Here is a 24,110-nt window from a genome sequence, read left to right on the forward strand (position 1 = left end):
TATCAGTTCACTACTTTTTAATCCAGATGGGACCAAAACTTAAATCTTTTTCTTCTAACCAATAACTGAGGACTTAGAAAAATGATAAGATTAGTTCAAGAATAAAATAAAAAAGTGACAATTTCCTTCTGTAAATAAATTTTATAATCAATCTCTATACTTTTTATATTAACATTTTTATAAATGTTAATTTTGCATAGTTTTATCTTGTGAGTTCAAAATAAAACAAGCTTAATTCTAAAATTACTTCTAAAATATATACTTCGATACTGATATTTTGTCAAGTATTAATGGGATTTCCAATTCATTGTTGGGCCAAAACCACAACAATATATAAAAAACAAAATTAGCCTATGTATAGTTTTCCAATGAGTTTACATTTTTTTCATAATGAAAGATCATAGGAAAGATGATCTTTAACACATGTTTCTAATCTGATATTTTATCCTCTGATTTCCAACCAAAAAATTACCTTACATAATATCTATTCTCTTCTTTATATAACTAACATGAACTTTATATTATGTACAAAACAATATTTTAAAAATTTAACTGGGTAAATATGAAGTTCTACTTGGTTTATTAAGTGATTCATGAATGCAGCAGCATTCCATCTAGCAACTAGAAGGGTGCTCTGAGGGTTTGTATAAAATGGAAGGTTTTTATAAGAAAGGTGGGGCAGGAGAACTATTAACAAAAGAAAGGATTGTTTACAGATCCTGACATCTTTTTAGGGGTGTAAGCAAACAGCAAGGGTTTTTATCAGGCAGATGGCCTCTTCTTTCTATATGGCATGGAGAAGGTCCATGTGACAGATTGCCTACTGGTACTTGACCCGAAAATTTCAGACAGGTTGATTAAGATTGTATTTCCAGGAAAGGTTGAAATAGCAATTAGATTAGGTAGTAAATCTAGGTTTGGTATCATGGACTTTGGCACAAATGATGCTGTTACCAGACTAAAGGGGTTGGTTTGCCTCTGCATAGCAAAGCCTAATAAGGCACAAATAGAAGTTTATAGCAAAAAACAACAACAACAACAACAAAAAAAAAAGGAAGTGTTTATTTTTAAGAAGTGACACACACCAGGAGATAGGTAAGCTAGTGCTCAAAGACCTGGCTCCCAGATGGCTTCCAGGGGATGGGTTATATAAAGGGAAAAATCATTAATCATGGTGACTAAGAGAGTTAGGATCTGATCAGGGTAGTGATTTCTACTGATTGGTTGGAGCTAGGGTAGGTGGTACTTGATCAGTGCATCTGATCCTGATGTCAGCCATGGCACAACTTTGTCTGGTTTTGCTGCATTTCTGGGCCTGGAGCTGAAATATAACTGAAGCCTACATGTTATCTCCAGGGAGGACATTTCAGGGGTTCCAAACTGCATGACCAGTGATATGCTAGCGGAGAAAAGGTCACCCTGGGGACCAGGTCCGACCCTACAATTGCAATTGCTAAGCACTGGGGCTTTTCACCCTGGTGACCTCCTGGACCTGGCCCATCATCCTTCCTTTTCCTATGTCTAACTGCCTACCACAGTTTAACTGAAACTCTGTCTCTTGGATCAACAGACTCGAGGCTTTGTTCCTAAGATTATATGATGCTGATTGGAACCTCATTGCTTTGAGGGTTTAAAGATTAAGGGAGTAGTCCTGCAGGGGAGGTGACAGGTGAGTCCAGGTGCTCAGTGAGGCTAGTTTGCTTCAAAAGGAAAAAAAGGTCATATTAAAGAAATGAAGTTTCTACCTGGTTACAATGTCATTTGGGGTCTGTAGTTTTTTTCTTTTAACACTTTGCAGAATAAAAAGAAAAAGATAGCCCTGGCCAGTTTGGCTCAGTGGATAGAGTGTCAGCTTGCTGACTGAAGGGTCCCAGGTCAAGGGCACATGCCCAGCTTGCGGGCTAGATTCCCAGTTGGGGTCATGCAGGAGGCAGCCGATCAATGATTCTCTCTCATCATTGATGTTTCTATCTCTCTAACCAACCCCCCTCTGAAATCAATAAAAATATTCTGTATAATAAAAGCCTAATATACAAATTGTCCTCTCTGGCAGTTGTTTGACTAGGAGATTGACTGGGAGACCGGGAGTTCAACCGCTCACTATGATGTGTGCTAACCACCAGGGGGCAGTGTGGAACATGGCGGGTGTCAGTAATATGCTGCAACCTCTCACTGGCTACCTGGGGGCAGGGGAAGTGACTGAGATGAAGGTTTGGTGAGAATGCAGGGTGTCCGCCAAGCTCGCTCCCACTCCCCCTGGTACCCTCCCCTGGGACACCAGGGCTCATTCTTTGATCACCAGCCAGGCCTAGGGACTGCACCTGTGCATGAATTTCGTGCACTGGGCCTCTAGAATATGTATGTATATATATATATATACTAGAGGCCCAGTGCATGATTGAATTATGCACATGTAGGGTCACTTCAACACACAAGATGGCTGCCCCATGTGGACACAAGATGGCTGCCACAAGATGGCCAGCAGGGGAGGGCAGTTGGAGGGACCAGGCCTGAAGGTGAGGACAGTTGGGGGCGACTAGGTCGGCAGGGCAGTTAGGAGTGACCAGGCTGGCAAGGGAGGGCAGTTAGGAGTGACTGGGCCAGCAGAGGAGGGCAGTTGGGGGCGACCAGGCCTGCAGGGTAGGACAGTTAGGAGTGACCAGGCTGGCAAGGGAGGGAAGTTAAGGGTGACCAGGCCTGCAGGGGAATGCAGTTAGGGGCAATCAGGTCGGCAGGGGCGGGCAGTTAGGGGTGACCAGGCTGGCAAGGGAGGGCAGTTAAGGGTGACCGGGCCAGTAGGGGAGTGTATTTAGGGGTGACCAGGCCTGCAGGGGAGGGCGGTTAGGGGCAATCAGGCCAGCAGGGGAGCAGTTAGGCGTCGATCAGGCTGGCAGGGGAGTGGTTAGGAGGTGATCAGGCTGGCAGGGAGAAGTGGTTAGGGGCAATCAGGCAGGCAGGCAGGTGAGCGATTGGGAGCCAGCAGTCCTGGATTGTGAGAGGGATGTCCAATTGCCCAGTGGGATCGTGCCTAAATGGAGAGTCGGACATCCCTCGAGGGGTCCCAGATTGGAGAGGGTGCAGGCTGGGCTGAGGGACAATCCCCATGCACGAATTTCATGCACCAGGCCTCTAGTAGAATACTAAATAATTTCAGTATGAATAATGCATAGGAAACATTGTAATGAGTGCCATGTGATACAATTGGAATGGGATGTGGTGATAATATAGGTCCAATATTCAAATGATAGCTAGGAAAATTATAGGACAAATGGAATGGGGAAATTGAGACATAGTCAAACAGCAGTTTTTAGCCACCTGGTAAATCTTGTATTCCCTAAACCAAGGACACTAAGGAGTAATTTGCTTTTACTTCTCCTCACCAAACAGAGGGTAAGTAGCTAAAATCACCCTACTCAGGGAGACAGATTTGTGCCATTAGCACAATTAGTGCCATTTCCCAACCATACCCAAGGACAGGAAAATTAAGAAAATAAATCTCATTTCGGTACATCAGCATAAAGCTGATGAATATTCTATTGATTCTTTCCTAAGACCTCCCCTAAACGTTCAGCCTGTAAATCCCCTAAAAAGGAAGGTTTCAGCCTGATCTCCCTCTAGGGAGAACGTCCAAGCCATTCCCTTCCCCCATCTCTTCCCTCACAGGCACATGTCCCCAAACCTCTAAGGGACCCCATGATATTTTTGCTGTGGTCAATACATTCTTGCTTGCTTTTCTACACTTTGTCTCTTGATTAAAATATTTCCATCAAGAAGAAAAGAACAGAGGTCTCATTGTTTCACTGGTAACAATTATCAAATGAGAAACTTCCAATGATACATTGGATAAAGGATTAATTTTCAAAATATATAAGAAAGTTATACAACTTAACAAAAGAAAGACAAGCAATCTAATTAAAAAATAGGCAAAGGACATAAATAGACACTTTTCAAAAGTGGACATACAGATGGCTAAGAGACATGAAAAAGTACTCAAAGTCACTAATAATCAGAGAGAAGCAAATTAAAAACACAAGAGGTAACCCCTCACACCTGTGAGAGTGGCTATCATTAACAAATAAACAAATGACAAGTGTTGGCAAGGAAGTGGAGAAAATGGAACCCTAGTACACTGCTGGTGGGAATGCAGACTGGTGCAGCCACTACGAAAAACAGTATAGAATTTCCTTAAAAAATGAAAGATGGAACTGCCATTTGACCCACTTCTAGGAATAGAGCCTAAGAAACCTGAAACACCAATCAGAAAGAATATATGCATCCCTATGTTAATAGCAATACATTTTACAATAGCTAAGATATGGAAATAGCCCAAGTGTCCATCAGTAGATGAGTGGATAAAAAAAAGCTGTGGTACATTTATACTATGCAGCTGTAAAAAAGAAGTATCTCTTAACTTTTGAGACAGCTTGGAGGGACCTGGAGAGTATTATGCTAAGTGAAACAAGCTAGTCAGAGAAAGATACATATCACATGATTTCACTTATATGTGGAATCTAATGAACAAAATAAACTGATGAACAAAATAGATCTATAGACATAGAAGAATGAAACAGACTGTGGAATCTCAGAAGGAAGATGGGAGTGGGGTTGGGGGTTGGGGGGTGGAGATTGATTAATCTAAGCAGGGAACTTATATGCATATATGCATAGCCCATGGACACAGATAATAGTGTGGTGAAGGCTTGGGAAGAGTGGGGACTGGGTGGAAGGGGATGGGGAAAAAAGTGGGGGGCATCTGTAATACTTTCAACAATAAAGATACATTAAAAAAACAACAAATGAAAAACTGCAAATTAATTAACACTAAACTAGCAAATAAAATTCCCCCATTGATTGAGCTGCCTGCATTCTGATCTTCAAAGCAATTCAATTCATTCACAATTGTGAGCTTCCTAAAATATATACCTACTAATAATAGGTGCATTGACTCTGTACTCTTAGAAATAAAGCATTCCAAAAACTCCCTATCACTTAAGAAACTGGATAGGATCCTATGGATAGTACTAAAACACTTCATAAATTGGCTAGTCCAGCTTCTTGTGCTAACCTCCCACTTTTCTCTTTCCCACACACTAAACTTTAGCCTTAAGGAAATTTGCCATTCTTGTCCATGTTTCAACTCAGGCTAATTATCACTTCCTCTTTTGGACTCTTCCCTGGTGCCTTTAGGCAGTCAGTCACCCCCCTCTGTCTGCTCCCATGAAAGAAGGTAATTGGCTGCAAGTACAGGATTTTATGGAGAGTATTTCAGCACTGAGACAGAAGCTAGATTAAATAACCTCTAAGGTCACTTCCAACTGTTTATTACTTTTCTACAAGCTATTATGTTTGCATAGACTTTACCCACATTAGGCAACAAGCCCAATTACAGTTGAAGTTTTTGCATTTAGGTTACTTGAATAAAATAAAACTATGTCTCCATTAACTTAATAAATGGATGTTTATTTTATCTTAGTTTCTTTCAGAATGGTGACCTTACATTTTATATTAGATAGGTAGATATATAAATGTCCTGCAAGAAATGTATACACACTTTGAATAATTATTAGTTCCAATGGGTTAAATCTGAAGAGAAAGAAACCTCAATTGAGCTATCAGGTGTTAAGTGTGTATACAATTTTTTGGACATACTATATTAGTATAGATATATTAGTACATTAGATAAGTATGTTATGTATCGTATAATATAGTATAGTATAGTATAGTATAGTATAGTATAGTATAGTATAGTATAGTATAGTGTATTAGTTTGTTAAGGCTTTTGTATAAAAAGTACCACAAACTGGAAGGTTGAACAACCAAAATGTATTGTCTCACTGTTCTGGAGACTAACAATCCAAGTTCACTGTTAGCAGAATTGGTTTCTTCCAAGAGATGTGAGAAAAAAAAATCTGTTCAACAGTCCATTAGTTGTTATATATCCTTGGCATTATTTGCTTGTAGAAGCATCACTAACATCTGTCTTCATCTAACATGGCATTCTCTGTGTGTCCGTTTGGGTCGCAAATTTCCCTTGTTTCTAAAGACACCAGTCATATAGAATTAGAGGCCCATCTTACCCCAATATGAGACCTCAACTTAACTAATTACATCTGCAATGACCCTATCCTATATAATAAAGAGGTAATATGAAAATTGACCATCACTCAAACACATAAGATGGCCACCCCCATGTGGACATAAGGTGACCGCCACAAGATGGCCAGCAGGGGAGGGCAGTTGTGAATGATCAGGCCCACAGGGAAGGGCAGTTGGGAAGGACCAGGCCTGCAAGGGAGAGCAGTTGGGGGCAAACAGGTCTGCAGGGGAGGAGAGTTGGGGGGGACCCAGGCCTGCAGGAAAGGGCAGTTACTGGCAATGAGGCCGGCAGGTGAGGGCAGTTGGGGACTATCAGGCCTGCAGGAGAGGGCAGTTGGGGCAATTGGGGACTCAGGCAGGCAGGGGAAGGCATTTAGGGGCAATTGGGCCAGCAGGGGAGCAGTTAGGCATCGATCAGGCTGGCAGGGGTGTGGTTAGGGGGTGATCAGGCTGGCAGGCAAAAGCAGTTAGGGGAAATCAGGCAGGCAGGCAGGCGAGAGGTTAGGAGCCAGCAGTCCTGGATTGTGAGAGAGATCGGTCCTAAACAGGCAGTCAGACATCCCTTGAGGGGTCCCAGATAGGAGAGGGTGCAGGCTGGGCTCAGGGACACCCCCTCCCCACACACGAATTTCGTAAACCAGTCCTCTAGTTTCCATATAAAGTCATATTCTGTGGTAATAGGGTTTAAAGTTTCAAAAATTCAACCAATAACATATGGATATATTATCACCTATAATATCCTATCCTATCACATTATTATAATAGCATAGTCTACACTGTGATAATGATGTATAGACATAAAAGTAGCAAATAACATATATCTATTCTACTAGCATATTATTATATTAAAATACATTAGTATCCCCTCCCCCCCATTACACCCCTCCAACCAGTTCCTGCCCCACCCCAGGCCTTCACCAACCTACTGTCTGTGTTCATAGGTCAGATCTTTGGTTAATCTCTTCCCATCCCTCTGCCCCCTTTCCTCTGAGATTCATGTCTGTTCCATGCTTCCATGTCTCTAATTCTATTTTATTCACCAGTCTATTTTGTTCATTAGATTTCTTGCTCATTTATTTTGATTTTTAGATTCAATTGTTGATAGATATATTTTTGTAGCCATTTTATTGTTCATATTTTTATCCTGTCTCCTTCTCCTTCTCCTTCTCCTTCTCCTTCTCCTTCTTCTTCTCCTTCTCCTTCTCCTTCTCCTTCTCCTTCTCCTTCTCCTTCTCCTTCTCCTTCTCCTTCTTCTTCTCTCCTTCTCCTTCTCCTTCCTCTTCTTAAAGAACTAGGGTCACAGTGCATGAATTTGTGCACCTTAAAAGGAACTGTGGGCTGTGAGGCTGCAGTGGGCATGGGGGCAGGTCTTGATCCATCCTCCACGCCCCCGCCCAGCCACTCCTGCCACAGCCCCCAGTTCTCTGTCTGCCAGAAGCCCCGCTCCCACCACCACCGCTCCCATGTGCTGACAGCTCCAGACCCGCTCGCACCTGCTGATGGCACAGAGCGATTGGGGCCAGCACCAGCAGCAGGTGTGATCAGCGGCTGCTGCCCCAATCACCCCTCAGGAGCAGGGGGAGGTGGAGAAGCCCACGGGGCAATTGGGGCCGGCAGCTGCCGCTTGCACCCGCTGACAGCGCCAAGCGATCAGGACCGGCGCCAGGCGCCAGGCAGTGGGTGTGAGAAGTGGCTCCAGTGCTGGCAGTGGGTGCAAGTGTGGCCAGCACCAGCAGTGGGTATGAGCGCCAGCAGGACCTTGGCATACGGGAGCAAAGAATTTTCAATAACCACAAAAGGCTTGCCTCAATAACAGTGACCAGAGCCCTGCCCTGCCTTGGTCTGGTGCCCCCGCTCACCTGCTCCACCATCCCACAGCAGCTGATGCCCACCATGTTCCACGTGCCTCCTGGTGGTTAGCACACATTATAGCAACTGGTTGTTTAGTTGTTCCACTGTTCAGTTTATTTGCATAATAGAGTTTTATATGTGTATATATATATATATATATATATATATATATATATATATATACCCTTCAAAATTTCATGTAATACTTGTTTGGTATTGATTAACTCCTTTAGCTTTTTCTTGTTTGTGAAGTTCTTTATCTGACCCTCAATTCTAAATGATAGTTTTGATGAGTAGAATAATCTGGGTTATAGGTCCTTACTATTCATCACTTTGAATATTTCTTGCCACTCCCTTCTGGCATGTAAAGTTTCTGTTGGGAAATCACCTGACAGTTGTATGGGTGCTCCCTTGTAGGTAACTGCTTTTCAGATTCACTCTTTGTCCTTAACCCTTGGCATTTTAATTATGATGTGTCTTGGTGTGGGCCTCTTTGGGTTCCTCTTATTTGAGACTCTAAGCTTCTTGGACTTTTAAGTCTATTTCTTTCACCAGGTAGGGGACATTTTTTGTCATTATTTCTTCAAATAGGTTTTCAATCTCTCTTTCTCTCTCTCTCTCTCTCTCTCTCTCTCTCTCTCTCTCTCTCTCTCTCCTGCTTTTGGCACTCCCACAATGCAAAGATTGGTATGCCTAAAGTTGTCACAGAGGCTCCTTACACTATCTTTATATTTTGGATTCTTTTTTCTTTTTGGTCTTCTGATTGGGTGTTTTTTGCTTCTACATATTCCAAATCATTGATTTGATTATCGGCATCATTTACTCTAATGTTGGATACCTGTAAATTATTCTTTATTTCAGTTAGTGTATGGTTAATTTCTAACTGGTCCTTTTCCATGCCTTTGAAATTCTCACTAAGATCATTGAAGGTCTCATGAAGATCCTTGAGTAACCTTAAAACCATGATTTTGAACTCTGTATCCAGTCATTTGCTTGCTTCTATTTCTTTCATTTGTGACATGTTTATTTGTTTCCCCATTTTGGCTGTTTCTATGTATCTGTTTCTATTTATTAGGTAGAGCTGCTATGTCTTCTGGAATTGGTAGAGTGGCCTTGTGTAGTAGATGTCCTGTACAGCCCAGTGGCTCAGCCTCCCCAGTCACCGGAGCTGGGCACTCTAGTTATGCCCCGAGGTGGGCTAAGTGCAGTCTTGTAGTTGAGCCTTAATTGCTGCTGGTATTACTGGGAAGAGTTGACCTCCAGGCCAACTGTCTGTGAGGACCAGATGCGACTGACTTCAGTGGAAGAATTCAGGAGACACCTCTATGGAGCAGGACTGGCTTCACTGGAGCTTTAGAGCTCACTGAGTCTGCCCCTTGAGTGTGTTGCTTGTGGATGTGTAGAGTTGTAATCTGCTATGGTCTGAAGCTGTCCACCAGGTGCACTGGCTCTAGGGCCTCCAAGGAGGTGCAAAGTCAGCCACTACCTGGGGCCACCTGGTGGGAGCAACAGAGAGATCTGCAGATGGCTGCTATTTGGTGAGGCCTAGCTGTGAAGCAAGGCAGGCTGGTTCTAGTGTTGGGTCTTGGGCTTTTTTTTTTTTTTTTTTTTTTTATAGGTATGGGACATGCTGTCACCAGCTGCTGTTTGATTGAGAGATTTTAGGAAAGTCTGAATCCTGAGCCAGGACAGGCCATTTATATGTAAAAGCCTCTGCAAAAAGCTTGGGTGGAGCTGCCAATTGGATGGGGAAGGACCTCAGGGAATCCCCAGCGCAGCACAAACAGTGTGCTCCAGGCTGATGGAGACTCAGATATGGCTACCAGTCAGCCCTGAGACAGGGAAGGTCTCAGCACAGGAACAATTACCCCTTTGAGCACCCCTGTCTGGGAGAAAGCCGCCCCCCACCCCCTGCAAGTTCTTGCCCTGATGCCAGAAAATCCAGTTCCTCCCAGTATGTATCTGGGTCCCTCCCCCCTGCCTCTCCCTCCTCTTCCCCCCCCCCCCCCCCCCCCCCGCGCCCAGTGCTGGAGCTCCAAAGAAACAGGACCATGTAAATTTGTGCTTGAGCCCTTTAAGAGGAACAACCTGGGATTCCAGCAGCCTCCTTGTTACTTAGCCACAATCCCTGCTGGTTTTTACAGCCTGTAGTTGTGGGGAATTCTCTTTCCAGCTCTGAATCCCCAGATGTGGGTCTGGGACCCCCTGCTGTTCACGTGCAGCCTCCAAAGCCTCAATATCTCTCCCAATTAAAAAACACCACACATTGGTGTGGGACCAGACTGTTCTGTGCCTCTGCCCCTCCTACTAGTCTCCATGTGCTTTCTTCTTTATTTCTCTAGCTGTAGCACTTTTATTCAGCCAGCTTTCAGGTGGTTCTCAATTATGGTTGTTTTGTATTTTAGTCGCAATTTTTAAGTGGTTGTGGGAAGTGGCAAATACTGGTGCTTATCTATGCCGCCATCTTAGTTCTCCTCATTCTATAAGATTTTTACCCTTGCTTATGAGACATTCTTTTGCTCTGCTTTTAATTCACTAAGTATATGAACAGATATTTCAATTTTAACATTTCCCATTTCATCATGGAATTTATACAAAGTATTATTACTTGCAGGACAAACTTGAGTAATAGACAAGTCTGTTCATTCCATTCTTTTGCTTTTAATATTCAGCAGAAAAATTGATATTCAATTATATCTCCTAGATATTCAATAATATCTCCTAGATTTATAGCCAGTTTTATTAACCAAGCACAGTCACTCATAAAACATAGGGCAGGTGGAGAAGGGGGTCCTACAGTCCGAAAGAAAGCACCAGCCAAACCTTAATTTGTTTTAAATATAAAATACTTAAGTAGAATGATTGTGGCTTCAGAAATCAATTTTTAAAGATAATGTTTTTAAAATTATAATGAAAAACATTGAAAAATCTAACATGTTTTAAGTAAAGTAGAAAATATATATATATATATATATATATATATATATATATATATATATATTTTAAAATACATTTTATTGATTTTTTACAGAGAGGAAGGGAGAGGGATAGAGAGTTAGAAACATCGATGAGAGAGAAACATTGATCAGCTGCCTTCTGCACACCTCCTACTGGGTATGTGCCCACAACCTAGGTACATGCTCTTGACTGGAATTGAACCTGGGGCCCTTCAGTCCACAGGCCGACGCTCTATCCACTGAGCCAAACTGGTTAGGGCTGAAATATTTAATTAAAAAGTATTTTTTATAAAATCACAAAAGCAATCCTATATTTATCCTACATAATAAAATGGTAATATGTAAATTACCATCACTCCGCTACGCCCACGATTGGGCCAGCAGGAGGCGCAGGGGGCGGGACTCAGGGTGGCCGGGGTAGCTGATTGGGCCAGAAGGACGCTGAGCTCGCGGCGCCTCTGGCGCCGGGAGCTCAGCGTCTGTACCATGGCTGCCGGAGGCTTTCGGAAGGCCTGGGGCGCCGGACAGGTCCCCCGCGATCAAAGGCCAAAGCGGGGGACCTGGCCGCCTGTCTGCTCCGGCGCAAGGCCTTTCGAAAGCCTCCGCAGCGCCGGAGGCTTTCGGAAGGCCTTGGGCGCCTGCGGACAGCCGGACAGGTCCCCCGCGATCAAAGGCCAATGCGGGGGACCTGGCTGCCTGTCTGCTCCGGCGCAAGGCCTTTCGAAAGCCTCCGCAGCGCCGGAGGCTTTCGGAAGGCCTTGGGCGCCTGCGGACAGCCGGACAGGTCCCCCGCGATCAAAGGCCAATGCGGGGGACCTGGCCGCCTGTCTGCTCCGGCGCAAGGCCTTTCGAAAGCCTCCGCAGCGCCGGAGGCTTTCGGAAGGCCTGGGGCGCCAGCAGACAGCCAGCCAGACAGGTCCCCCGCGATCAAAGGCCAAAGCGGGGGACCTGGCTGCCTGTCTGCTCCGGCGCAAGGCCTTTCGAAAGCCTCCGCAGCGCCGGAGGCTTTCGGAAGGCCTGGGGCACCGGCGGACAGCCCGCTGGTGCACCAGGTGCATGATTAAATCATGCACTGGGCCTCTAGTATATAATAAAGTACTTAAAATGAATTTTAAGAGACTTGTTTTATATATTAATATAGTTAGCTTTTTTAAAATTCATTTTATTATTAAATTTCATCAGTAAATCAAACTGTGGCTAATTTTTTGGTATCAAAACACAGTAATAATAAAGAAGAGACAGGTCAAAAAAATTCAAGAAATGAATGCAATCAAACATATTCTATTTAGAAAGAGTTTAGATCAGATCATAGGAATAGTAACAATTGCTAGAAAAATTCAATAAGAATTACAGATTATAGCCTTGGCCAGTGTTTCTCAGTAATAGACAAGTGGTTGTGGGAAGTTAGCATGTTGGCCCACGCACCAAAGGGTCTTAGGTTTGATTCTCAGTCAAGGACATCAAGGACATGTACCTGGATTACAGGTTCAATCTCTGGCCCCAGTTAGGCTCTCTCTCTCTCTCTCTCTCTCTCTCTCTCTCTCTCTCTCTCTCCCTCTCTCTCTCGTCTCTACCCCTCCCTCTCTCCCTTCCATTCTATCTAAAAATCATGTGGAAAAAAATCGTCATGTTTGCATTAACAAAAAAAAATTATATATTATAAAAATGTACAGAATTAAATAACATATTTTATATGCTTGCAAAACAGGGGATGTCACTGACAATAACAATTATAATAAGTAATTATCAAACTAACTGGAATATATAACTGTAAGATGAGGACAGTGTGACCAATATGTATTGTAGGGACCATGCAGTGTAGGGACTGAGTACCAAGTCAAATGGGTAAAAATGTGAAATATGAATTCAGAAATTTTATGGAGGGAGACACAAAAAATTCTAACGTGAATTCAAGTGTAAACATTTCTATAATTGTAAAAGCATTTTAAAATTAAAATGTATAATCATTTATATCTCATAGGAAATTGTGACTTACTACCAGCAATGGTGTGAACTTCTGGGCTAATTTATGCTTTAACAATATATTGATTTTTAAATTAAAATAAATCTATTTTTTTTATTTTTACAATGTTTTATACATGCTTCATAGGAGCTATTCTAGCCCAAAGCTCTTTGAACATTACAAATCATTATCAATACAATCAACTTACTAGTAAATGCTTAGATTCAATCAAAACCTCAGATCATGGGACCTGTGTGTCTGTTAATTTCAAACACTCTGACAAAAATTCTAATAAGAGTTAAAAACCACAATTCCTAGTACAGATTTTTATAATTCTTTTAAACCTGCTCTGCTTTCTTTTAAAACTACAATAAGGTATCACCTCACAGCTTTCAGAATGCCTACCATCAAAAAATCAACAAACAATAAGTGGAAAAAAGGGAACCCTCATGCCCTGCTGGTGGGAATGTAGACTGGTGCAGTCACTCTGGAAAACAGTATGGAGTTTCCTCAAAAAAATTAAAAATGGACCTTGGCTGGTTTGGCTCAGTGGTTGAAATGTCAGCATGCAGACTGGTAGTCTAGGGGTTCAATCCCTAGTCAACGGCAGGTTCCTCGGTTGCAGGCTCAATCTCTGTTCAGGGTGCATGTGGGAGGCAGTCAGTCAATGTGTCTCTCTCACACTGATGTTTCTCTCTTTCCCCTTCCTCCCCACCCTCCAATCTCTGAAAACCAATGGAAAAAATATTCTTGGGTAAGGATTAACCAAAAAAAAAAAAATAATAAGTATTTAAATGCAATTGCTGTTTGATTCAGAGATCCCACTTCTGGGAAAATATCCTGAGAATCCCAAAACACCAATCAGAAATATATACACCCCTATGTACATAACAGCATTATTTACAACTAGAGACCTGGTGCATGGATTCGTGCACCTGTGGGGTCCCTAGGCCTGGCCTGTGGGGATCAGGCTGAAACCAGCTCTCCAACATCCCCTGAAGGGTCCTGGATTGCGAGAGGACAGTTCTCGGGTGACACACCCCAGAATCGGGCTCCCTCCTCTCTGGTTCCTGGTGCATTACCTGAGAACTGCAGCTGCCAAATCACGGCAGCTTGGCAGCTCTTGCGTTGAGCATCTACCCCTGGTGGTCAGTGCGCATCATAGCTATCAGTCGTAGCGTCTGCCCCCTTGTGGTCATTGTGCATCATAGCTACCGGCCTGTCAGCCGGTCGCTTAGACTTTTATATATATATAGACTAGAGGCCCGGTGCACGAAATTCGTGCACGGAGGGGGGTTGCCCTCAGCCCAGCCTGTACCCTCTCCAATATGGGACCCCTCAAGGGATGTCCGACTGCCCGTTTAGGCCCGATCCTAACGGGCAGTCAGACATCCCTCTCACAATCCAGGACTGCTGGCTCCCAACTGCTTGCGTGCCTGCCTTCCTGATTGCCCCTAACCGCTTCTGCCTACCAGCCTGATCACCCCCTAACCACTCTGCTGCCAGCCTGTTTGCCCCCAACTTCCCTCCTCTGCCGGCCTGGTCACCCCTAACTGCCCTCTCCTGCAGGTTTGATCACCTCCAACTGCCCTCCCTTGCAGGCTTGGTCCCTCTCAACTGCCCTCCCTTGCAGGCCGGGTGCCTCCCAACTGCCCTCCCCTGCTGGCCATCTTGTGATGGCCATCTTGTGTCCACATGGGGGCAGGATCTTTGACCACATGGGGGCAGCGATATTGTGTGTTGCAGTGATGATCAATCTGCAGATTATTCTTTTATTAGATAGGATAGAGGTCTGGTACAGGGGTGGGGGCCAGCTGGTTTGCCCTGAAGGGCGTCCCGGAACAGGGTGGGGGTTCCCTTGGGGTGTGGCAGTCAGACATCCCTCTCACAATCCCCCCTGAGCGAGGGGCCTATGGTGGTTTGCAGGCTGGCCACGCCTCCTGGCAACCTAAGCAGAGGCCCTGGTATTTGGAATTTATTTTCCTTCTACAATTGAAACTTTGTAGCCTGGAGCGGAGCCAAGCCAGGGGCTCCCTCCGCAAGGCCCACAGCCATTTGTGTTGGGGTTATAATTGAAACTTTGTAGCCTTAACCCTTTGCACTCGCTTGCTTTTTTCTCGATTCCTTTATTCTAATGCTAACCTTGTCGAGTCACACTCAACATCCGAGTGCAAAAGGTTAAGCGGGTGAGCCCGGCCAGGGTGTGCGGAAAGCTTTGCTTCCCCTGTTGCCGGCGGCAACCCTGGCCTGCTCTCTCAAGCTGCATTCTGCCGCCATTTGTTTGAATTTGTTTACCTTCTATAATTGAAACTTTGTAGCTTGAGTGGAGGCTTAGGCCTGGCCAGGGCAGGCGGAAAGCTTGGCTTCCTCTGTTACCTAGGAAACCTTGCTCTCTGTGGCTGTAGCCATCTTGGTTTGGGTTAATTTGCATGCTCGCTCTGATTGGATGGTGGGCGTGGCTTGTGGGTGTAGCTTGTGGTGTGTCGGAGGTATGGTCAATTTGCATATTTGTCTATTATTAGATAGGATAGCTAAGATCTGGAAAAAGCCCAAGTTCCCATCAGCAGATGAGTGGATAAAAAAGCTTTGGTTCATTTACACAATGGAATATGTGCAGCTGTAAAAAGAAGGATCTCCTTACCCTTTGAGACAGCATAGAAGACCTGAAAGATGATGCTAAGCGAAATAAGCCAGTCAGAGAAAGATAAAATCATATGATCTCACTTATATGTGGAATCTAATGAACAAAATAAATTGATGAATAAAATAGAACCAGAGGCATGGATATATGGAACAGACTGACAGATCTCAGAGGGAAGGGTTAATAAGAGATTAACCAAATAACATATATGACATAGTCCATGGACACAGACAACAATGTTATTTAAACAGGAATTTTTGGGGTGAAAAAGACAGGTCTTAGGAGATTTTATAAATTTTAGAAATTAAGGGGACCATGGAGGAAGCACAGGGCTGCAGAGCAGCAGAAGGTATATTACCATAGAATGGGGGAGCTGAAAAGCTGCAACAGGTACATTTCCATAGAATGAGGGAGCTGGGAACAGCAAAAGGTCTATATTTATAAAATAAAGAGAAGGAAGGAGAGAAAGAAAGCCCAAAGGGAATAGGAAAACAATAAGGAAGGAGGGGGGTAGATCTTCACATGTCCCATGTGAGATTGGACCTTTGAGCTCAGGAGTTACTATAGTAACCAGTCTAAGGGAATAGTGACCAATCAGAGGGGATATCAAGGCACCAGGATCTGCAGCCTTTATAAACCATAGGGAAAATAAACTCTGTGGGACCCTATCCCCATCCCCATGTGGGAGTCCATTCTGTGGGACTCTTCCCCTTTCCTACATGGGAGTCTGTACTTGTTCTTTAATAAATTTCCACCTTTGCTACACCACCTTCTGTCTGTGGATTCATTCTTTGGCTCCGGCAGACAAAGAATCCAGGTTCCAGTCTAAAAATTCCGTATCATTATGAAGGCCAGGGGGTGGGTCACTGCTGGGGCTTGGTGGAGGGGGCAAAAATGGGGGACATCGATAATATTGTAAACAACAACAAAAAATCTGTTGTGTGTTTTCCTTGGTTGAGTCTATAGGCACCCTATCATGTAGTACTACTCCCATATATTATACTATAGGCCCAGTGCACAAAATTCGGCACCAGGTGGGGCTGCACCCTCTCAATCTGGGACCCCTCAGGGGATGTCCAATTGCCAGTTTAGGTTCAATCCCACGGATCAGGCCTAAACCTGCAATCGGACAACCCTCTCACAATCCGGGATGGCTGGCTCCTAACCGCTCACCTGCCTGACTGCCTGCCTGATTGCCCCTAACTGCTTCTGCCTGCCTGATTGCCCCCTAACCGCTCCCCTGCCAGCCTGATTGACACCTAACTGCTCCCCTGCCGGCCGATCACCCCCAACTGCCCTCCCCTGCTGGCCTGATTGCCCCCAATTGCCCTCCCTTGCTGGCCTGATTGCCCACAACTGCCCTCCCCTGCCATGACCCACCTCCTCCACCGAGACCAGTCTCCTCCATGCCACACAGAGCCACAGGACCCCCAGCCTCACCACATGGAGCGGCCACTGGGCCCTGCCTCCACTGTGCATGTGGCCATCTTGTGGTGGTGATCTTGTGGTGGCCATCTTGTGGCAGCCATATTGTGACGACATCATGCGCGAGGGCGTAAGGACCACCTAGCCTTTTGTTAGTATAGACAAGTGGCCCGGTGCATGAAATTTGTGCATGGGCAGGGGGCGGGGTTGTGGTGTCCCTCAGCCTGGTCTGCACCTTCTCCAACCTGAGACAGCCCTCTCGCAATCTGGGACCTCTGGCTCCTAACTGCTTGCCTGCCTGCCTGCCTGATCACCCCTAACAATCTCTGCCTGCCAGCCTGATTGCACCCAACTGCCCCCTACTGCTGACCTGCTCACCCCCAACTGCCTCCCCCTGCGAGCCTGCTCACCCCTAACTGCCCACCAGTGCTGGCCGGCTCAACTCCAACTGCCCCCCTGCCAGCCTGCTTACCCCCAAATGTACCCCCAGCCAGCCTGCTCCACCCCAACTGCCCCCCTGCCAGCCTGCTTGCCCCCAACTGCCCCCTCTTGCCAGCCTGATTGCCCCCAACTGCCCCCCCTCCGGCCTTCTCACCCCTAACTGCCCTCCCCTGCTGGCCTGATCGCCCCTAACTGCCTCTGCCTTGGCCTCGCCACCATGGCTTTGTCCAGAAGGATGTCCGGAGGGTCTCCCGGTCTAATTAGCATATTACCCTTTTATTAGTATAGATAGTTTTTCTTTGTGGGCTCATCTTCAGCAGTAATTATCTTCCATTGTGTACTTCTAAGTTGTTTCCATTGTTACCTTTTCCTGGTACATTCCAAAACAGTGCTTACAATTGTTGATTTACTCGAGGTTTAAATGTCATTGTGATCTCTGGTGCTGTCAGTCCTAAATTTTATTTTCATTTTCTTTCTGCTAAAACTGACATTGAGTAAAGTTTAGGTTTTCAATTTTTTAGTCATTGAGTAAAGTTTAGGTTTTCAATTTTTTAGTCATTGATTCTCCTTTATTTTAGCCTATGTAGTTAACTGTCTTCAGCTGAGGTTCCAAGATAGCAGGCAGATATGTTATAGTCCTTATTTGTAGACAGTGCAGCATCATTCTGGCTTCTGGCTTTATTTAGAGCAGGTTTAACTATGGGTCTTGTGTGGGTATTAAATCCTATCCCTAATATCTACATCTACTCCTTGTCCCTCTGAGGGCCATGTGAATTTAACTCCTGCTCACATTTTGGATACCCATTTTATTTCTGGTCATTGGGGAATTTCCATTTCTAATTTTTGGCCATGGCTATCTAGTAAAAGTTAAATAAAAAGTCATGATTTCTCGGGTACATAAACTAAAGCCCCAATTTTACTCAAAAATTAACAAGCCAAACTCAATAAAATTGAAAATAAATTAGTTTAACACATAAGGCTATTCACTGTATGTTAATATATGACTGGAAAATTCAAAACATTACAGTCTTCTCCTGAAATGTGATCCAATTCTTATATAAAATCCAAAACATAAAATCCCAATGTCATTCACACTTTCAGTGCAACTTATTAGTGGTTAAATAAAGCAATCAGGGATTTATTAGGCTCTCAGGACTCTTCTAGACTTAAATATTTAAGTTCATTTTTATAGTACAAGCCAGACCCTGAGGTTGCTGTAGCAATGGTCAAACAACCACAGAAAATTATATTTTTGTAGTAGGATAACAAAAACAATTGCCCACAATGATTATGTTTGTCCTAGTTAGAAGTCAAATTCTAATTACCCTATCCCTTTCTAGTGAAATATTAGAATATTATTCAACAATGCTAAATTACATATTATCTAAAGATTTCAAAAAAACCTTATCTGTTAGAAATTTTTCTATCAATCTTAAATTCAATTCTTACTTCTTTAGTGCTAAAATATTCTTTGTGTTAGACATTTGCATTCATAAAAATGTAGCACAGTTTTATTAATTTGCTATGTGAGTGCTTGTGTGTTGTATATATGTGCACTATAAGAGATTTTTAATAGTAGTTTTTTTCTCAAAAAGAACTGTTTTCAGCTAATATGATTGTCTTTAATTCACAAATTATTTGTGCCATTGCCCAGCCTTGTTTCTTTACTTTCTACATATGCATTCTTTACAATTTTATTATTTTCTTCCTTCAATATTCTTGATTCCCAATAATGGAATGCAGACTTAGTCAGCAACAAAGCACTAACAGTTTTAAAAAGCAAGGATAATGTTTCCAAAGCCAAGTCTTAGCTTGAAAAGTTAAAACTTGGCAGGCATGCTTTATAAGTTCTGATATTCTATCATATTTAAATAGTTTTAATTGCCTAATTATCTGCTCCAGTGCAATAATAAAGCCTTTTTATATTTCATTTTCTACTACAGGAAAAGGTATTCCAGTCTGTGCAAGGGAACCTTCTAGCCCTTTGTTGAATGTTAAGTTGAAATTCTTTCGTATAATCTTGCACTTTTATAAGCCAGCTCCATCTGTCATCTCACCTCCACCTCCTCCCTCTTTACCCAAATGTTACTTGTTTATTCAAGGAACACCTCGTTTTCTTTCCTTTATCTTTCTGTCATTGGCAGCTCTGCTTTTTATATCTATTTTTACACTCTTCAATAAATTTTTCTCTGTGTGTGTTCTTTAATGCAGGCAATAATTTTGTTTCTGAATCGTATATGCCTCCCCATGCCTCTGAAAAATGTGTTCTCTACTCAGGATCTTGCCATTAGCACCACCCTTCCTCTGTCGGTCTGTGCTGTACTGAATAGTTAGAAGAGAATCAATGCTCCTTTTCAGGCACTGACAGGAAGAACTGCCTTGGGCACACTCAGCAGAACAAGGGACCATGAGGTCAACAACAATAAGAGGATTTCAAGACAAGGAGGCACTGAATTTCTACTTAGGAAATTCTGTGATCCATTTTGTGTCTTCTTTATTGAAATGAACAATCTATGAGAAATATATAATAATATAAAAATACTTTATTTACTTACCACTTCAAGAACTTATTCCTTGTGATCTGGGTTGCTTTACTGAGCAGGATGCAAGGGTGACTTCTTTCCCAGGTTCTTGTCCAGATTAATTCAAAGAATGAAGCCACGGACAGAAGGTGGTAGGTGAAAAGTACAGAAACTTTATTGCAAGCAAGTACTACCTCTAAGACCCTAATTCTAAATACCGATGACTCTGTCCCTTCTGGCACAGAGGGACAGAGGGATCACCTAAGAAGGGTGTCCACTGCCTTCTTTGTCTTGAGGCATTATATATCCCGGAGACCTCTTCTCTTATTGTGCCTTTCCCACTGTGGGACCTTAGCCCTGTAAGTAGTTCTCAAGACACCCACATCCACGCTTCTCCTCTCTTTGGTTGTCTTATCTGTCCAGGTTGGAGTTATTTTAGACCTCCCTATGGCTTTCTTTCAGTTGTTCTAGATGTTTTATTACTCCTCAGGTCAGGGCTGCTTTAATTGTTCAGGCAAGATGATTCCTCTGGACCCCCTTCCTCTTAGGGCACTTCTCTATCCTCTGTATGAGTAAGATGAGCATTTTGGCATCTTTAAATCCCCATCTGTGCATTCCTCTCCCACGGACCCTCTTTATTCCCTAAGCCTTCCTAATAAAGCTAGCTAGCTAACCCTTATCATTTGCACCACCATGATGCACAAAAAATTCTTGGGTTTCATGCACAGAGATACTGTCATGAATGTTCACAATATTGCTATTTTTGTACCTACAATCAGCACTTCTGATTTCTATTCTCAGTCTAGCAAGTTATTCAGCCTCATTCTTGATTTAGGTACTACCTGCTTACTCTCAAGTTTTGACACCTCACCAATGTAAATGAAAATGTTTGCTTTCCGTTTGATTAGAAGGTAGCAAAAGAACTAATCAATAGTAATTAGGACTTTAAACATTCTTCAGTGATGATGCTCTGATTGTAATCAACTTGGGAATCTATATAATTTTTCCCCCTTGGGGAAAATGTAATGTTTATTTGAGAAAATTGATAAGAAACCAAAGCACCACATTTTTTGAAAATTATTTATCTCTCACATATTTTTTTATAGATAAAAAACCAATGCATTATAATTCACAGAAAGTATTAAACCTATGTGATATATTTTAAATATTGATACTCCTGTTGTTAATTAATTTCAATAATACATCTCAATAATTATTAACTATATTACTATCTCCACTTAATCAAAGTTCTCTATAAGACTTAGGACACATAAAAACTAGAGGGCAAGACATAACTTAAATTAATAACATTTCATAATTTAATTTAGTTATACATATGTTAGAATAGAAAATAAAATATATGTCTCTTCAAATAACACATTCTACAAATAAACATCTACAGAAAGGCCTTTCTGTAAATGAATATTTATATGCTAACAATATGTAAACAAGGCTTAGATGTTTTCTCACCATAACTGGATTATTACTTAAAGGCATGTTGAAAACAGGTAAGGATATGCTTTGTTTTTGAAAAAGCCATTGTTGAGAATTTTTGTGACAGGCCCAAGTTGGAAATTATAAGCATAAATGTTCTAGAATAGAACACCAGTCAAATAAGAATTTGGCTCAGAATTGAAGTAGACCATTTGATAAGAAATTACATTTTTTTTGTTTTAGTGATCACAATTCTTGTTAGTAATAACAAGAGATCTGGAACCTAAGATCTGACAAAATAAAGGATACACACTATAAAAGAAAATATGTTATAGGAGATTGCAGAAAATGTAAATATTTTACATTTTCTTTGAAAACATTTTATTAAGTTGTAATCTTAATGCAAGGTAAACAGCTATAGTCTATTCACTTACAAGTCATCTCTCTTCAAAAAATTATCAATTAAAATATTTACTTATTTAGTGTGTTTATCAATGTATTGAAAAATCACCTTATGTATGTCAGATATCTTAAGCTAAACTCTTTTAAATTAGTGAAGGTAAGTCTTTTTAAAAACCAGTTAGGTAAACATATGATATTGTAAAGGAGTTTAGTCTGACAAATGTTTAGATATGACAAATGTTTTTTTGCAAACATGTTATCTCCTTACCTGTGTTTGTGTATTTAATTGTAATCCTGCAAGCATTGCAATAGTTAATTTACACCTAACCCACAGTGTGAGCTGCAGGGTGGAGTGGTCGCTAAGCAACCTAACCAGGAGAACATTAAGTACCAGATTTTCTTCATTTAAATCTGTTTGAGAGCTGGGGAAGTGAGAGATTTTCATGGGCAGAACTTTTCAAGTTGATTTGGCTAAACTAAGCAGCCTGTAATTTGTATGCCTGAAATCTTGTCAGGTTGGCAAAGGCCGAAACAACAGAAATTGCTTTTAGAAAATACTATTACTACTGTGAGGAGCATTTTTCTTTAAAGGGTAGATTCAGTCTTATAAACAAAAATATATTTTTCTAATAGTATAGAAATTTATATTTGGTGAATTTTTATTCCTGTATCACCTGGTATTCTGAAAATAATTATCTTTAAGGCGATTTATTATACCATTTAAATGAACTCAAACCCATATTAGTTGTAAAGATCTCTTAGATATTAGGTGAAAATTTTAAACAGGTAATGATACTGTTTTAATAATCTGATTATTATTTAACAGGAAAGGAGTAAAGGGAAGACTAGATGATATAAGCATTTGCCAGAAAGCTACAGTTTAACACTCTCCAGGTCTGTTCCCCACATATTGCTGGGGGAAAGGACTGGACAATAGATGCATGTCCTGCATGATCCGTATGCCCCACATGCCCCGCTTGCCCCGTAAGTTCTGAATGACTTGGGAAGGTTCTTGTCTGTCAGTCACACCTGGAAACAAGTCCGGCATGGCCACTGCAACAGCGTGAAACCTAAATACTTACGCTCCTGAACAAAAGAGCATGCGCTCTTGGCTCTCCTTTGCTACTTGCCTGCACGTCTGGCTCTCCCATTGCAGGGGTCGCCCTCTCCTACATTGGCCCACATGGCCCACAGCCATGTGCCACCCGCACAATGGACTAATGGACTTTAGTTAGCCTGTTGCTGTACTGGACCCGGCGGCAACATGGAAAGCAAACTCTGAACACTGGCCCTGCTTCTGGCTTTGTTGAATCCACAGCTGCCCCTTTCCCAAGACTGGATTGAGGGACCTGGCGCTTTGTAATCAGAGGAATGTAACTCCCTGCAAATAAAGTCGTTCACCACATCTCACTCTCCCACGGAGGCTTCTGAAAATGCTTAATTCAGAATTCCCCCAAGGACACCACTCCCACAAGCAACAGAGAAATTCAGTTCTCTGGGAATAGTACTAATAAATGGCAAATGTGTAGGAGAGAGACAGTGTAGGGTAGAGACATCTGAACTCATTCTTGACCAAACCTAACCACATCCTTAAAGGAAAGAATATATGATGATGACACCTTTCTTAACATCATGTTCTGCAAAATTGTTTTGTCAATTAAAGGTTAACTAGAATATTTGCACATGCATTCCTTTACAGGCCCTTTGAGTGATCCACTGTGGAAAACACCTTGTAACTATCCTGGGATCAACCACCACCAGATAATGATCGTGGGACAACTGACCACATCCTCATTCCCAAGCCCTACACTTATCCCAAGGACCTGATGTAAGCCATCCACCAGAACCCTGCCAGGAACTTGGCTTCCCTTTTCTGGTGGACTCCATTGTGCACAAACTCTTTTCAATAAACTCTATCTGTTTGATACTGGACAGAATTCAGTGCTTATCTCTATGACATTGAGACCTAGAAACCTGGCATTCAAAGTCTGCTAACATGTAGGCAAACTTTATAAATTAAAAATATCTAACTTATGAAGTTAAATTGTAGTAGCTAGTTAGACAGACATAAGCAGAGGAGGAACTACAGGCTGGGTATGGAATGTCACCAGGACATAAAGCCCTGGGTGCCTAGCAACAGGCAAAACTGGGAAAACAAGAACCTCATCCTTACCCTAGAATATCCATGGTCATGTGATTTAGACTCCCTGATCTTTCATATCTCCAGTCAGGGGGTCTGGAACCTCCCCTTACCTTTTCTTTAATAGTCATGTAGTAAATCCCCTAAGAGGAGAAACAAGGGATTCAGAGAACATCCTCACATGACTCCCATACAAACCCTTGCACAACCAGTCCCTTCAGCATTAGTTCCTTAAGAC

This window comes from Cnephaeus nilssonii (assembly GCF_951640355.1).
Source record: "Cnephaeus nilssonii genome assembly, chromosome: 8".
In the NCBI taxonomy this organism is placed as follows: Eukaryota; Metazoa; Chordata; class Mammalia; order Chiroptera; family Vespertilionidae; genus Cnephaeus; species Cnephaeus nilssonii.